The following is a 14623-nucleotide window of genomic DNA, read 5'->3' on the forward strand; positions in this document are numbered from 1 at the left end:
TATCCAGGATGCACCACGTGGAGGCGAACTAGCTTTACACCCCATACCGCACCGTCACTTCACTGGATAGGTACATCTCTGCTCAGCTGGCCAATATCTGATTGCTCAGACACCACACACATATACTTGCAATACAATCTGATCTTATAACGGTAACATTAAATCTTATATTTCCCCTTCAAAGACTTAAATACTTTTTGCTGTTTTGTTGAGGACATTATTTTCAATGCTTGTATTAAAAATAATTGGGATTATATGCTTGCATCTTTATCCTGCAGCGTATGTTGGAGCGGGGCTATAGCAGGACCATGCAGACAGGTAAAGGACCTTTGGTGACGTCACTCCGGTCATCACATGATCCATCACATGATCTTTTACCATGGTGATGGATCATGTGATGACCGGAGTGACGTCACTAAAGGTCCTTTACCTGTAATTAATGCTCGCCACAGGTCCTGTTCAGCAAAGGAGACAGAAGGAGATGCCGGGCTACACGATCAAGTGGACTAGGGGCTCTTTCACACTTGCGTTGTCCGGATCCGGCGTGTACTCCATTTGCCGGAATTACACGCCGGATCCGGAAAAACGCAAGTGAACTGAAAGCATTCGAAGACGGATCCGTCTTCAAAATGCGTTCAGTGTTACTATGGCACCCAGGACGCTATTAAAGTCCTGGTTGCCATAGTAGTAGTGGGGAGCGGGGGAGCAGTATACTTACAGTCCGTGCGGCTCCCGGGGCGCTCCAGAATGACGTCAGAGCGCCCCATGCACATGGATGACGTGATCCATGCGACACGTCATCCATGCACGTGGGGCGCCCTGTCGTCACTCTGGAGCGCCCGGGGAGCCGCACGGACGGTAAGTATACTGCTCCCCCGCTCCCCACTACACTTTACCATGGCTGCCAGGACTTTAGCGTCCCGGCAGCCATGGTAACCACTCTGAAAAAGCTAAACGTCGGATCCGGCAATGCGCCAAAACGACGTTTAGCTTGAGGCCGGATCCTGCCTTGCGGCAAGTGTTCAGGATTTTTGACCGGAGCAAAAAGCGCAGCATGCTGCGGTATTTTCTCCGGTCAAAAAACGTTCCGGTCCGGAACTAAAGACATCCTGATGCATCCTGAACGGATTTCTCTCCATTCAGAATGCATTAGGATAAAACTGATCAGGATTCTTCCGGCATAGAGCCCAGACGACGGAACTCTATGCCGGAAGAAAAGAACGCAAGTCTGAAAGAGCCCTAAGGTGAGTTAAATTATTATTATTATTTTTTTAACCCCTCCAGCGCTAGTTTACTATGCATTCTGTATTCAGAATGCTATTATTTTCCCTTATAACTATGTTATAAGGGGAAATAATACAATCTACAGAACACCGATCCCAAGCCCAAACTTCTGTGAAGAAGTTTGGGTTTGGGTACCAAACATTAGCGATTTTTCTCAAGCGAGTGCAAAACGCATTACAATGTTTTGCACTCGCGCGGAAAAATTGCGGGTGTTCCCGCAACGCACCCGCACATTTTCCCGCAACGCCCGTGTGAACCCAGCCTAAGAGCGACGCTTGTCTTGTGCATGTCATACTGACTCACAGTATTGTTTCACTTCCACAGCAGGCTCCCTACGCGTGTTACTGCAAGGCACCGTGTTCTACATCACTTTAAAGGCTCTCTGCAGCCAGGAAATAGCAGTTTTTTAATGCTATTCGCCACTAATAAATTCGGATCGAACCAAATATTTTTTAAAAAGTCAGCGAAACGGCCAAATCGAATTTTTGAGAAATTCGCTCATCTCTAGTTACGTCTAATAAGCTGTTTGAGGGATATTTTTGCCTAATGATTTGTAGTTTTTATTGATTCCATTTTGGAGTGTGTATGACTTTTTGATCACTTTTTATTCATTTAGGTGAAGTAATGAAAAAAAAACGAATCAGCAACATAAATTTTCTTTTTTTCCGTTACGCCATTCCGCATATAGGATATATTTTTGGGGGATTTAAAAAAAATGGTGTTTATTTTTTGATTGTTTATTTATTTTGATTTTGGGAAAGGGGGTGGTTTTTAATATTTTTTTATACTTTTTAAAACTTTTTTTAGGGCTTCCAAGTGGACCCCAACATGCAATCATTAGATTGCAATTTCTTGGAAGTAATGGAATTTTATCCATTAAAGGGGTTTTGTCACTTCCTTTGTTGGCTGTGTTCATTTTTCCATCACATTATTCACTGCTCATTTGCATGGTTATGACCACCCTGCAATCCATCAGTGGTGGCCAATGGCCATGCTTGCATATTGTAGGAAAAAATGCCGGCCTCTCTGGTGACAAGGACCGTGGGAGCTCATATAGGCTTGTGCTTTTTTTTTTATAGTATGCAAGCATAGCCATGGTGATGGAAACGAACAGTATATAATATGATTTAAAAATTATTCAAGCCAGCAAATGAAGCAATTTGGATAATAACAATACATTAGTAAGTGGCTTGTATTAACTTTTTCTACATCATAAATACTATTTGCTGAAGTGACAAAAGATCAGTATATTTCAATAAAGTAATGCCACCTGTAGGCTTGAATTAGAATAGAATAGTAATGGCCTAGAAGCCTAGTACAGGCTCTGGCTCATTACTGCTATGGAACACCTTCCCCGGTCTCCGCCAGGAGGAGGTGTTTTTGTCCGGTAGGGGCAAGCTTCTGGGTTTTAGCCACTCAGATGTTGTGGTCATATTTTACCATGACATCTGAGATAATTAAATATCCCAGGTTAGCATTACTGCCGATCACGGACATTAGCCTTGGGTGTCTGCTATGTGAAACAGCAGGCAGCTATGGCACTCGCTCTTCTCCAGAGTCGGCGCCATCTTTAAATACCCAACATGTCATGTACTATTACATCTCTTGGCGGGAAAGGGATAATCCAGCCAGACCTACAGTGATTAGTTAAATGCCACAAAGCTGATTACAGAAAAAAGGTTGTCCACATAGGTCAACTCAGGTCAGGTGTACTTGTCCTGTGCCAAAAAATCTCTCTCGGCCCATTTTCTCTGCTGTAGGATCTTCCAAACAGAAATAGCAAGTATTAACAAAGGAGTTTGGTGAATGCACACTTAGGGTCCATTCACACGTCCGTTTTTTCTTTCCTGATCTGTTCCGTTTTTTCTGGAACAGATCTGGACCAGATCTGGACCCATTCATTTTCAATGGGTCCTGGAAAAAAACGGACAGCACAATGTGTGCTGTCCGTTTCCGTTGTTCCGTTCCGCATGTCCGTTTAAATATAAAACATGTCCTATTCTTTTCCTGAAAAATCGGATCCTGGTACAATACAAAGTCAATGGATCTGCAAAAAACGGATGACATACGGATGTCATTCCGTATGTCATCCGTTTTATACGGAATCCGTTCCTGGAAATTACATTTAAATTTTTTTTTTTTTTTTAAAGAAATCCAAACAACTTTATTTGCTTATTGAAATTTATACATGTTTCCGTTTTTTGCGGATCCGCAAAAAACGGATGACATACGGATGACATACGGAAACATTTTCAGGAACAACAGATCCGCAAAAAACGGACAGAAAATCGATTTATAGAAAAATACTGACGTGTGAATGTAGCCTTATAAAGAGTTGCACAGTCAGATGGATGCTTAGTAAACTTTGGAGGGGTTGGATAAACACACATTCCTTAAAATCAACTATATATGAGTTCTTGGAGTCACCCTATACAATCTGGCTTCAGTGTTTTACAGAGTAATAATATATATATAGCAATGCCTTCACTGCCAATAGATTGAATATACAGGGTGGGCCATTTATATGGATACACCATAATAAAATGGGAATGGTTGGTGATATTAACTTCCTGTTTGTGGCACATTAGTATATGTGAGGGGGGAAACTTTTCAAGATGGGTGGTGACCATGGCGGCCATTTTGAAGTCGGCCATTTTGAATCCAACTTTTGTTTTTTCAATAGGAAGAGGGTCATGTGACACATCAAACTTATTGGGAATTTCACAAGAAAAACAATGGTGTGCTTGGTTTTAACGTAACTTTATTCTTTCATGAGTTATTTACAAGTTTCTGACCACTTATAAAATGTGTTCAATGTGCTGCCCATTGTGTTGGATTGTCAATGCAACCCTCTTCTCCCACTCTTTACACACTGATAGCAACACCGCAGGAGAAATGCTAGCACAGGCTTCCTGTATCCGTAGTTTCAGGTGCTGCACATCTCGTATCTTCACAGCATAGACAATTGCCTTCAGACTACCCCAAAGATAAAAGTCTAAGGGGGTCAGATCGGGAGACCTTGGGGGCCATTCAACTGGCCCACGACGACCAATCCAGGAAACTGTTCATCTAGGAATGCTCGGACCTGACACCCATAATGTGGTGGTGCACCATCTTGCTGGAAAAACTCAGGGAACATGCCAGCTTCAGTGCATAAAGAGGGAAACACATCATCATGTAGCAATTTCGCATATCCAGTGGCCTTGAGGTTTCCATTGATGAAGAATGGCCCCACTATCTTTGTACCCCATATACCACACCATACCATCAATTTTTTTGTTCCAACAGTCTTGGAGGGATCTATCCAATGTGGGTTAGTGTCAGACCAATAGCGGTGGTTTTGTTTGTTAACTTCACCATTCACATAAAAGTTTGCCTCATCACTGAACAAAATCTTCTGCGTAAACTGAGGGTCCTGTTCCAATTTTTGTTTTGCCCATTCTGCAAATTCAGTGCGCCGATCTGGGTCATCCTCGTTGAGATGCTGCAGTAGCTGGAGTTTGTAAGGGTGCCATTTGTGAGTAGCTAATATCCGCCGTAGGGATGTTCGACTAATGCCACTCTTCATTGACATGCAGCGAGTGCTACGCTGTGGGCTCTTGCTGAATGAAGCTAGGACAGCCACTGATGTTTCTTCATTAGAGACAGATTTCATGCGTCCACATTTTGGCAAATCTAACACTGAACCAGTTTCACAAAACTTAGCAAGCAGTTTGATAACTGTAGCATGGGAGATGGGTGGTCTCGTAGGGTGTCTTGCATTGAAATCTGCTGCAATGACCCGGTTACTGCGTTCACCAGACATCAACACAATTTCTATCCGCTCCTCACGTGTTAACCTCGGCGACATGTCAATGGCTGTAAACAAAGAGAAACTTGTAAATAACTCATGAAAGAATAAAGTTACGTTAAAACCAAGCACACAATTGTTTTTCGTGTGAAATTCCCAATAAGTTTGATGTGTCACATGACCCTCTTCTTATTGAAAAAACAAAAGTTGCATTCAAGATGCCTACTTCAAAATGGCCACCATGGTCACCACCCATCTTGAAAAGTTTCCCCCCTCACATATACTAATGTGCCACAAACAGGAAGTTAATATCACCAACCATTCCCATTTTATTAAGGTGTATCCATATAAATGGCCCACCCTGTAGATTAAATCTGCTTCTAAACACGTTTTACACTGGTATCTTGATTTCAGTTGACTGCAGTGTATTTCATTTGCAATTATTTTCTCTTTATTTTCTCTTATTTCAATCAGATTTTTTGAGATTCAATGCTGTTTTCTAATAAAAAATGAAATAAATAAAAATGCTTTGGTAATACAATACGAGGATTTGGTTTTTAGTGCTATCTTTGTGCTGATGACATCTAAGGGTCTACTTAATTTTGCCAAGATTCACCTGCTGTCCACATGATATTCTTCCAAAGATTCAGTTAATTTGCATATTACTGTATAAAGGCCCCTACACATTAGAGTAGTGTCTGCTGAACCAACTTCAATGGAACCATCCAATAATGTAATTTGCATGGGAAACTCTCAACATCATTTATAGCGGAAGTGAAGGAATCCACATGTTGAATTGTTTTCCCAGTAGATGTCACCGCCATAAATGCTGTCATTGAATGCATACTCAGCCAAACATGCCTATATAATATGTGTGTGGGGGAGTTGTGAGAAATAGTGTGGTGGAACTAAAGGTGTTCATACAACTTCAATAGCTTCGGCCGAATGCATATTTGGTTTTTGTAGTTTCACCACACTACTTCCACTTCTTCATTCATTAACCGTAAAACTGTTTTTAAGGAAATGTGGACACTGGGCATTTAGTACTATGACGGAGACATTTTTTTTCTTTACCAGATAATTTCTGGAAGATGTAGCATTCATTCTTTTCGTCAGCTCCCCCCGTGGACAATAATTCAAATGTGCAAGTACATATTAACATCACACTTCAGCTCAATATACATCCATAAATAATTTATAAAACTTATATGTAGTTATATTTATTTGAAAGATGAGAATAGCAATCAAGTTAAATTATGTTTGAAATTCATATTGTTGATTTGATCAGCTGATATTGATCCTGAAATATATCTCTATATGAATGAATTATATCTATTTTTATATAGGTATATTTGAACATTCGATCCAGAAAGCTAGCACCAATAGGCCGAGGTATATATTCAAAATATATCATCATCCTGTATTACCCATTTGTCAAATATATTTTCTGTGCTTGACAAATAATGATAAATTGACATCAGTTTCAAATGTTTGGGGGGGGGATTGTGTAAGGTAGCAACACTAACAACATTGTATTTTGTCATCTAAAACCACTAGACTTGAAAATTAAATGTATATAATGATCTGTACAACTAAGGGTTTTGCAGTCACACTGAGGCTTTGTTCCATATGTTCTACAGTACTTTGGTATATAGTGTTTAAAGGGAAATTGTAAAAGGAAATAATAATTATTAATATTTTGAATTCATATCAATAATTAATATTCATAAATAGGTGTGATAGTAAGTAATACAAACTACCTGTTGCTATACCTTTCTGTGAACTACGTGCAATGGATTGTTACGGCGATAAAAGACTATAAACTGTATTATAACAATAAAGTATTTATTAATAATCACAAGTCTACAGTCAATTATATTCATGCTATATATATATTTATATTAATAGTGATATAAATATATACATATAGACGCGTACAGCAATATACTAACAGCACTATAACACAGCTAAACCTAACTACACTTACACAACACGCTCCCAACTACAATTCTACCCCAAACTCTATCTAAATATACACTTAAACACACATTCACGTTATAGCAGTACCCACCCAAACCTGGCTATAAACTGTCCCTACGGGATAAAAAAGGGTTAACCCCTTCACCCCCAGTGCCGTAATAGTACGCGCTGGCCGGATCTTTAAAGATGGCGCCCCCTCCTGAGCACTGCGGGCGCCATAGCCGTGGGTGACCACCTGCTTCTTATAGCAGACACCCGCGGCTCATGTTCGCAACCGGCAGTGATACCTATCATGGACATTTAACCCCTCAGATGCTGTGGTCAATCCTGAAAGCTGAAAATGCTTTGAGTTATGCTCCGGATCCCCCGTGTGGCGATCGGAGGAGGCGGAGCATGTGTGCAGCAGCCCCTGTCTTTGTGAATGACAGGAGGCTGCTGCATAGTATTTCCTATGGAGCCCTTGCCTGTAATAGGGCTCCATAAGAAACTAGTAAAATCATCATAGATTATAATGCTAGTGCATTGGAGTCTATGATAATAGTAATCAGATGATTGAATGTTATAGTTCCCTATGGAAACTATAAAAAAGTGTAAAAAAAAAAAGTGTAAAAAAAAAACATAAAAATTCAAATCACCCCCAATTTCCCCAAATAAAAATAAAAGAACTAAAAAAATAAAAATAAATACACATCATGGGTGTCTTGATGTGTTAAAATGCCCATAGTATAAAAATATAAAAATATATTCCCCATATGGCAAACAGCAAAACGGAAAAAAGCGTCTAAATGGCCGATTCGCCGTTTTTGGTCGCTTCATTCTCTACAAAAAAATAAATAAAAAGTGATCAAAAATTCATACACACGCCAGAATTATATTAATGAAAAGTTCAGATTGCCCTGCAAAAAATGAGCCTACATACAGCTCCATACACATAATTACAAAAAAGTTATAGGGGTCAAAATATGGCGACAAAAAAATAAAACAGATTTTTTTCCCACATTTAAATTTTTTTATCACTATCAAAACGCAAGAAAAAATATACATATAAGGTATTGCTGGATTCGTACTTACCTGTAGAATAAAGTTAACTGGTCAGTTTTATCGCACATCGAACGTCGTAAATAAAAAACACGTAAAACTGTGGTGTGTATATATATATCCATTTTGCCCCCTCTGTATATATTCCATTTTGCCCCCTGTATATATATCCATTTGCCCCCAATGTATATATTCCATTTTGCCCCCTGTATATATATCCATTTTGCCCCCTCTTTATATATATTCCATTTTGCCCCCTGTAACAGAAGAGAACCAGGGAAATTAGGAAAAAGATATTTTTTTGCCAAAAAAAAAAAAAAGATATAGCTCTGTTAATCTGATGGTCAGCGATATATAACTAAGCTAAGCAAGTTTTAGGTAAAAAAATATCTACAGTCAGGTCCATAAATATTGGGACATCGACACAATTCTAAAATTTTTGGCTCTATACACCACCACAATGGATTTGAAACGAACAAGATGTGCTTTAACTGCAGACTGTAAGCTTTAATTTGAGGGTATTTACATCCAAATCAGGTGAACGGTGTAGGAATTAAAACAGTTTGCATATGTGCCTTACACTTGTTAAGGAACCAAAAGTAATGGGACAGAATAATAATCATAAATCAAACTTTCATGTTTTTATACTTGGTTGCAAATCCTTTGCAGTCAATTACAGCCTGAAGTCTGGAACGCACAGACATCACCAGACGCTGGTTTTGATCCCTGGTGATGCTCTGCCAGGCCTCTACTGCAACTGTCTTCAGTTCCTGCTTGTTCTTGGGGCATTTTCCCTTCAGTTTTGTCTTCAGCAAGTGAAATGCATGCTCAATCGGATTCAGGTCAGGTGATTGACTTGGCCATTGCATAATATTCCATTTCTTTCCTTTAAAAAACTCTTTGGTTGCTTTTGCAGTGTGCTTTGGTTCATTGTCCATCTGCACTGTGAAGCGCTGTCCAATGAGTTCTGAAGCATTTGGCTGAATATGAGCAGATAATATTGCCCGAAACTTCAGAATTGATCCTACTGCTTTTGTCAGCAGTCACATCATCAAAAAATACAAGAGAACCAGTTCCATTGGCAGCCATACATGCCCACTCCATGACACTACCACCACCATGCTTCACTGATGAGGTGGTATGCTTAGGATCATGTGCAGTTCCTTTCCTTCTCCATACTCTTCTCTTCCCATCACTTTGGTACAAGTTGATCTTGGTCTCATCTGTCCATAGGATGTTGTTCCAGAACTGTGAAGGCTTTTTTTAGATGTAATTTGGCAAACGCTAATCTGGCCTTCCTGTTTTTGAGGCTCGCCAATGGTTTACATCTTGTGGTGAACCCTCTGTATTCACTCTGGTGAAGTCTCTTCTCTTGATTGTTGACTTTGACACACATACACCTACCTCCTGGAGAGTGTTCTTGATCTGGCCAACTGTTGTGAAGGGTGTTTTTTTCACCAGGGAAACAATTCTTCGGTCATCCACCACAGTTGTTTTCCGTGGTCTTCCGGGTCTTTTGGTGTTGCTGAGCTCACGGATGCGTTCCTTCTTTTTAAGAATGTTCCAAACAGTTGTTTTAGCCACGCCTAATCTTTTTGCTATCTCTCTGATGGGTTTGTTCTGTTTTTTCAGCCTAATGATGGCTTGCTTAACTGATAGTGACAGCTCTTTGGATCTCATCTTGAGAGTTGACAGCAACAGATTCCAAATGCAAATAGCACACTTGAAATGAACTCTGGACCTTTTATCTGCTCATTGTAATTGGGATAATGAGGGAATAACACACACCTGGCCATGGAACAGCTGAGAAGCCAATCGTCCCATTACTTTTGGTCCCTTAACAAGTGGGAGGCACATATGCAAACTGTTGTAGTTCCTACACCATTCACCTGATTTGGATGTAAATACCCTCAAATTAAAGCTGACAGTCTGCAGTTAAAGCACATCTTGTTTGTTTCATTTCAAATCCATTGTGGTGGTGTATAGAGCCCACAATTTTAGAATTGTGTCAATGTCCCAATATTAATGGACCTGACTGTATTTCCTAATTTCCCTGGTTCTCTTCTGGTCCTTTGTTTACTTGCAATAAAAACTCTCTGCCCCTCCCCCTGCACTGCTAAGGGAGTGAATACAAATGCTGCCCTGAGTGACAAGCCTGCCTGCTGGGAGACTCAGCAGCATGTTGTATGTGTAGGACTACAAGTCCCAGCTGTACAATGACACTGCTAATACACACAGGACCTTCCCCCTACCTGCAATGCTCTGCAGAACTTCTCCCAGCATTTGTCTTCTCACTGCCTGCAGCTACAGAGAGAGAGGCTACTTTCACACTAGCGGCACAGACCTCCAGCAGGCTGTTCCGCCCTGCCGCTATTGAACGTGTGCCCCCGGGCTGCCGCTCCGTCCCCATTGACTATAATGGGGGCGGGCGGAGTTCCGGCGGCGCACGGCGAGAGGCTGCCCGAATAAAACTACGACATGTCCGACATTTATTCCGGCAGCCTCTCGCCGTGCCTCTGCCGGAACTCCGCCCTGCCCCCATTATAGTCAATGGGGACGCAGCGGCAGTCCGGGGGCACACGTTCACTAGCGGCAGAACGGATCGGACAGGCTGTTCACCCGACGGAGGTCCACGCCGATATTGTAAAAGTAGCCTAAACACTTCAGTTCTGAGTCTGTGCAGCTGAAGGGGTTAAGAATCTGGGGGGGAGCAATAAGCAGCAGCCGGCAGTGAAGGGGGATGTGGCCAGCACAGTGACATCTGGTGTATAGATCTCTCAGGCTTGTGGAACATTATCAGAGCAGGGAGAGAAGCTGACATCACAGGTCATGTGACCCTCAGTGAAATCTGAGAAACCAGCAACTGGAGATAAAGTGAGTTAATTGGAAAGCTGTTACATTTGCCTAGTTAGAAACATAGAAAGAATAAAATAATAACTTGGACAACCCCTTTAAGTTAAAGACTTTGCGATTGCCTCTATACTGCATCCGCTAGCCTGTCTACAAGAGCAAAACCCAACAATATACAGAGGGGGCAAAATTGAATATATACAGAGGGGGCAAAAAATGGAATATACAGTAGCAAGAAAAAGTATGTGAACCCTTTGGAATAATTTGGATTTCTGCACAAATTAGTCATAAAATGTGATCTGATCTTCATCTAAGTCACAACAATAGACAATCACAACCTGCTAAAACTAATAACACACAAAGAATTAAATGTTACCATGTTTTTATTGAACACACCATGTAAACATTTACAGTGCAGGTGGAAAAAGTATGTGAACCCCTAGACTAATGACATCTCCAAGAGCTAATTGGAGTGAGGTGTCAGCCAACTGGAGTCCAATCAATGAGATGAGATTGGAGGTGTTGGTTACAGCTGCCCTGCCCTATAAAAAACACACACCAGTTCTGGGTTTGCTTTTCACAAGAAGCATTGCCTGATGTGAATGATGCCTCGCACAAAAGAGCTCTCAGAAGACCTACGATTAAGAATTGTTGACTTGCATAAAGCTGGAAAGGGTTATAAAAGTATCTTCAAAAGCCTTGCTGTTCATTAGTCCACGGTAAGACAAATTGTTCATAAATGGAGAAAGTTGGGCACTGCTGCTACTCTCCCTAGGAGTGGCCGTCCTATAAAGATGATTGCAAGAGCACAGCACAGACTGCTGAATGAGTTGAAGAAGAATCCTAGAGTGTCAGCTAAAGAATTACAAAAGTCTCTGGCATATGCTAACATCCCTTTTAGCGAATCTACGATACGTAAAACACTAAACAAGAATTGATTTCATAGGCGAATACCACAGAGGAAGCCACTGCTGTCCAAAAAAACATTGCTGCATGTTTACAGTTTGTACAAGAGCACCTGGATGTTCCACAGCAGTACTGGCAAAATATTCTGTGGACAGATGAAACCAAAGTTGAGTTGTTTGGAAGAAACACACAACACTATGTGTGGAGAAAAAGAGGCACAGCACACCAACATCAAAACCTCATCCCAACTGTGAAGTATAGTGGTGGGGGAATCATGGTTTGGGGCTGCTTTGCTGTGTCAGTGCCTGGACGGATTGCTATCATCAAAGGAAAAAGGAATTCCCAAGTTTATCAAGACATTTTGCAGGAGAACGTAAGGCCATCTGTCCACCAGCTGAAGCTCAACAGAAGATGGGTGTTGCAACAGGATAACGACCCAAAGCATAGAAGTAAATCAACAACAGAAAATACACCTTCTGGAGTGGCCCAGTCAGAGTCCTGACCTCAACCCGATTGAGATGCTGTGGCATGACCTCAAGAAAGCGATTCACACCAGACATCCCAAGAATATTGCTGAACTGAAACAGTTCTGTAAAGAGGAATGGTCAAGAATTACTTCTGACCGTTGTGCACGTGTGATCTGCAACTACAGGAAACGTTTGGTTGAAGTTATTGCTGCCAAAGGAGGTTCAACCAGTTATTAAATCCAAGGGTTCACATACTTTTTCCACCTGCACTGTGAATGTTTACATGGTGTGTTCAATAAAAACATGGTAACATTTAATTCTTTGTGTGTTATTAGTTTAAGCAGACTGTGATTGTCTATTGTTGTGACTTAGGTGAAGATAAGATGACATTTTATGACCAATTTCTGCAGAAATCCATATCATTCCAAAGGGTTCACATACTTTTTCTTGCAACTGTACCTCTCAGAGAGATCATAAAGTGCTTAAATAACTTAAAGTGAGAGAACAGATACTCAAGAGAGAAATATATCCACCATTTTATCTTGAATGACAAGATTGAACAGTTGAACCACCATCTTATGATACTTTATTTAACACGTGTTTTGTACATGGACTATCTGCTGCGGAGGCGGCAGTGTTATATATGAAGAAAAGTTGAAGTTAATAAAGAAGTTATTTCAAGCATTTGGTGTGCTCTTTAAACCAACTGTTTGGAATAATTTGGATTTCTGCACAAATTAGTCATAAAATGTGATCTGATCTTCATCTAAGTCACAACAATAGACAATCACAGTCTGCTAAAACTAATAACACACAAAGAATTAAATGTTACCATGTTTTTATTGAACACACCATGTAAACATTTACAGTGCAGGTGGAAAAAGTATGTGAACCCCTAGACTAATGACATCTCCAAGAGCTAATTGGAGTGAGGTGTCAGCCAACTGGAGTCCAATCAATGAGATGAGATTGGAGGTGTTGGTTAAAGCTGCCCTGCCCTATAAAAAACACACACCAGTTCTGGGTTTGCTTTTCACAAGAAGCATTGCCTGATGTGAATGATGCCTCGCACAAAAGAGCTCTCAGAAGACCTACGATTAAGAATTGTTGACTTGCATAAAGCTGGAAAGGGTTATAAAAGTATCTTCAAAAGCCTTGCTGTTCATTAGTCCACGGTAAGACAAATTGTTCATAAATGGAGAAAGTTGAGCACTGCTGCTACTCTCCCTAGGAGTGGCCGTCCTATAAAGATGATTGCAAGAGCACAGCACAGACTGCTGAATGAGTTGAAGAAGAATCCTAGAGTGTCAGCTAAAGACTTACCAAAGTCTCTGGCATATGCTAACATCCCTGTTAGCGAATCTACGATACGTAAAACACTAAACAAGAATTGATTTCATGGGCGGATACCACAGAGGAAGCCACTGCTGTCCAAAAAAACATTGCTGCATGTTTACAGTTTGTACAAGAGCACCTGGATAATCCACAGCAGTACTGGCAAAATATTCTGTGGACAGATGAAACCAAAGTTGAGTTGTTTGGAAGAAACACACAACACTATGTGTGGAGAAAAAGAGGCACAGCACACCAACATCAAAACCTCATCCCAACTGTGAAGTATGGTGGTGGGGGCATCATGGTTTGGGGCTGCTTTGCTGCGTCAGGGCCTGGACGGATTGCTATCATCGAAGGAAAAATGTATTCCCAAGTTTATCAAGACATTTTGCAGGTGGACTTAAGGCCATCTGTCCACCAGCTGAAGCTCAACAGAAGATGAGTGTCGCAACAGGACAACGACCCCAAGCATAGAAGTAAATCAACAACATAATGGCTTAAACAGAAGAAAACACTCCTTCTGGAGTGGCCCAGTCAGAGTCCTGACCTCAAACCGATTGAGATGCTGTTTCATGACCTCAAGAAAGCGATTCACACCAGACATCCCAAGAATATTGCTGAACTGAAACAGTTCTGTAAAGAGGAATGGTCAAGAATTACTTCTGACCGTTGTGCACGTGTGATCTGCAACTACAGGAAACGTTTGGTTGAAGTTATTGCTGCCAAAGGAGGTTCAACCAGTTATTAAATCCAAGGATTCACATACTTTTTCCACCTGCACTGTGAATGTTTACATGGTGTGTTCAATAAAAACATGGTAACATTTAATTCTTTGTGTGTTATTAGTTTAAGCAGACTGTGATTGTCTATTGTTGTGACTTAGATGAAGATCAGATGACATTTTATGACCAATTTCTGCAGAAATCCATATCATTCCAAAGGGTTCACATACTTTTTCTTGCAACTGTACCTC

The sequence above is a fragment of the Bufo bufo genome, chromosome 4 (genome assembly GCF_905171765.1).
Source record: "Bufo bufo chromosome 4, aBufBuf1.1, whole genome shotgun sequence".
NCBI classification, from domain to species: domain Eukaryota; kingdom Metazoa; phylum Chordata; class Amphibia; order Anura; family Bufonidae; genus Bufo; species Bufo bufo.